We start from the raw sequence: 4,120 nt of genomic DNA on the forward strand, positions 1-4,120 counted from the left end.
ATTCATTTTTTATTGTGAGGGTTAGATAAGTGCGTGTTTTTGTGTCACTTTGTTACTAAAGTTTTATAAACGGCTAGAAAAGCGTCACCTCATCAGTTTTATAAATGAGATGAGACTGAGGAGGAAAAGAAACGACTAAAAACCCACGTCCCATCTGGATAATGATAATAACCAGCAGGAACTGGGCTGAGGGCGGCGCAGTTGGTAAAGCTGCCGCCTCTCAGCGAGAAGGTTGCTGGATTGAATCCCGGCTCGGGGACCTTTCTGGGTGAAGTTTGCATGTTCTGTCCGTGCATGTGTACTCCGGTTTCCTCCCACAGACCAAAAACATGCATGTCAGGCTGACTGGTAACTCTAAATTGCCCCTAGGTGAGAGAGAGAGATTGAATGGTTGTTCGTCTCATGTGTCCCAGTGATGGACTGGAGACCTGTCCAGGGTGTCCCCCGCCCCTCGCACAGTGACTGCTGGGCACCCCTGGACCCGGAAACAATGAAGCGAGTAAATGGGATTAATTTTACGTGTACAAGTTTTACAAACCTGAAGTGGTTCTGCAGCTAGATGGAGGCCTCAGGACCAGTTTGAATAAATTCACACTTTATAGAAATCTTAATAAGACGCCAGTTTTATGGCTTGTGAATGTTTTTCTCTTTCATTTTATTTCCCGATTACCAGTTTAATTCCTAATATCACTTTAAAATACTCAACTGTTAGACACTGTTCTGTTTATTTCTTTATTTTTATTTTTTCTCCCAGCACAACAACAAACCATGTTTATGTCGTGGAGTTTTGTCGGGGCTCAACAAACTGGGGCGGGTCTCGTATCTTAAAAGAATTCAGCTCCTGTTTTTTTTTTTAACGCCTCGCTGCTGGTTGGAGTTTCCGTTTACTGTAAAGTAAACGCGTCGGCACCGTTACATTTTATATTCACTTTAAAAACCTGAAGCAGCCGCTGTTTTATGATGGAGACGATGTAAACTTGACTAAATGTAATGTGCGTTAGCCTTTTTTTTTTTTTTTTTTTAAACGACCTATTCCTGAAGAAAACCTGACTTGACAGAAAGGGTTGGCTTTCTTCAACTTGTGAAACAGAAGAGCGAATATTTCCGTTTCGTGATGATTTTATTTGCTTTTTGTTGGCAGAAAGACTTTTATCAAAAATATAAGTGCAGTAGTGTTGCTTCTTTTAAGAGAAATATATCTAATTTATTCTGTGCTAGCTGTTCTGAAATTTGCATGTGCAATTGTAGTCGTGTTTCCTTCTGACTGTACTGATGACGACAATGTGACCTGCCCCCTTCGTTTGCTGTTGACCTGTTCCACCTCCTGCACCGGGACCAGAGCGCCACGCTCATTGTGCATTCTTAAAATCACCGCATTTCATTGTTGAACCTTCTTTCATCTCAACATTTCAGGCAGATTCGATGAAAACGACTCGTTTAGTTCGTCACTGATTATTGAGAAGTGGGAGCAGAATTATCAGGGTTGTTTCTAAAATCAGTTCAGGCGACAGTGTTGATACTTGAGCAAACGTATATCTTGTTTTCTTGACGCTTCAGATTCTTAAACGTTAAGCCTGGACTCGTTCGTTTAGCGTCCCTGTTTTTGAAGCCGTTCCTAAATTTGGGAATATTGCTCAGGTGGAAAAAAGGGTTAAATGTCTTCATGTAAACGTTAGAGGCGGTTGAAAGAGATCGTGAAACCGTTTCCAACACTTAACATGCTGAATACTGTGCACGGTCACTCATGCACGCACACCGTTTGAATGTACAGTACATGTCACATCGTCTTTGTCTTGTTTTTTTTAAGGACGAAAAGGCTTCGTGCTGTCCGACCCAGAAATGTCAGTGTTCAGTGTGTGAATGTACCGCTTCGTGAAAACGTCCCTCAGATCCAGAATGTTTTCGCTGCACATACTGAGGCGATTACTTTCTTTTTTTATTTTTTATTAACAGTTTCCTCATTCGTGTGTTTACAGAGATCTGAAGTGTGTGGCTGAGTTTTACAGTCATCCTTAATTTTACGGAAAAGAAGGAGATTTTAGCAACAACAAAAAAAAAAAAAAGTTCTCATATTTATTTTTAATTTTTTTTTTTTTTTATTATTTTGCAGCTGAAGTAGTTTTCCGCAAGCGTGAAAACGCTCGTTTTAATTCTAGCAAACTTGAGTCGTAGCTGTTCAGTTACATTTTGTTTTTATTCTTCCTCAGCTGTTCTGTTAAACACTGGCACAGATGTGGCTTCAAAAAGACGTTGTCAACCAGATGGATGATTCTACCCTTGTGATTTGAAACATCCTACTTCAACTAGAATTATTAAGCCATAACACTTGAAGTGTAGTTTAAGTGCTCGGCAGTGGTCAGTAGATAAATGTGGTTGTTTTGGACAAATCTGTTGTGCCTTTTCTGACATGCATCTGTCTCGTTTGTACTAAAATGTTCATTGCATTTATGTTTTTAACACAGATGCAGACAGTTTGTTTCTGAAACTGCTATGCAGCTAATGTACTTTAAATGTAAATGCTTTTGAATATATATTTTTCTAGATATCCCCTCGTGTTTTAGCCATAAAGTAAAAATTAGTCTTTATTATTTATGTTGTTTGTTGGAAAAAAATGTTTGTATTGAATTGAAGCACAACGCTAATGATGTTCTTTTTGTTAAAAAGCAAACTTCTCTCAATAACGATCAAAGATGTGAGTTTTTTTGTTTGTTTTGTTTTCACGGGGATAAAAGTCGCTAATTTAGCTTTATGGTTTACCATCTTGGTTATTGGGTTAATGTGAACGTGTGTGTGTGATAAGTCAGGCTGATGGTTTACTAGAACAGTGGCTCCTACAGGTTTCTTCCACAGCATCTCCGTTACTCTTCTGTATTTGACAGCGTTTGTATACCAGCGCTGTCAAATACAGAAGAGATGTTGCATTTCTTAAAACATGGACTGCAAATTCTGCTAAACAATCCATTTACTCATTATTTTGCTAGGAGCTTGAAAAAACTTGTGTAATAGCTTAGTGGTTTGGTCTACCAAAGAAGCTCCTGTGCTAAACCAGGGCTGGTGTCATGCTGGTTTAAAAAATAAAGTAAAATAAAATGGTTAAGGAAACGTTGAGTTTTCTGCACCCAGAGAAAAGACTCAGGTCTGCGTCGTTTTAGATCGTTACGCCCTCGTAACATCTTCACATCGGAACCACTGTTCTAGCATCCTGCCATTAGGGAAAAAACAAAATGTGTTTTTGTTTCTAACCAACTGAGCAATTGTCAAAAAAGTAAATTACAATGGGGATAATTAAATAAAAGCATTAGAGGTTATTTGTTACTGTTTATTTTCTTGCTATTGTTTTTGTAAACTTGCTGCAATCTATAATTAAATGAATATTCTTCAGTGGTTTGTTTTACTTTGTACTTTATACAAGATGTAAGATGCACATCGATGTAAATATATTCAATTTACCGTAGTTATAGGCTCCCACCCAAGACAAGTTAAAGGTGATTTTATTTCAGTGACATCAGTTCACAAATAAATATTTAATCGTCTCTTTGATCACACAGCACCGTGTTAACTACTTAATAGCCTTTTTTCTTGTATTTTCAAAAGTCAAATGAAAATAAATCTCACCAGAACATTCCCTGTCACTGACCGCAAATACTTTTAATTTAAATTCAGGGGGCAGTTTTTGTAACTACTCAAATATTTATTCATAATTATAACATTTCATATTGTTGATATAATCTTAGGTTAGGTTTTAGAGATAGCTATACATGTTGTTGCATTTCACCAAAGTAAAAATGTTTTAAACTCATTATCAGTTTATTAGCACTTTGCCCCCACACTAAATTATTAACATTATTACATTATAAAGTTGTGTACAGTGATTAAATGTGTATTCATCGTCAGTATTAATAAACCTGAATTGAATTTCTCTTTAATCATGAGTGGGGCTTTATTGCCCTCTTGTGGACAGAACGAGAACTGCAACGACAAATGTCATGTCACTATAAACTCGATTTAACAAACGTTTGATTTTTATTCTTTTAACACTAAAAACACTTCTAGGGTTTCTGAGTTCACTTTTGACAAAAAAACAAATCCCATCTTGTCTAGCATTTTAGGATGATCCTTA

The sequence above is a fragment of the Nematolebias whitei genome, chromosome 2 (genome assembly GCF_014905685.2).
Source record: "Nematolebias whitei isolate Nwh7 chromosome 2, NemWhi1, whole genome shotgun sequence".
NCBI lineage: Eukaryota > Metazoa > Chordata > Actinopteri > Cyprinodontiformes > Rivulidae > Nematolebias > Nematolebias whitei.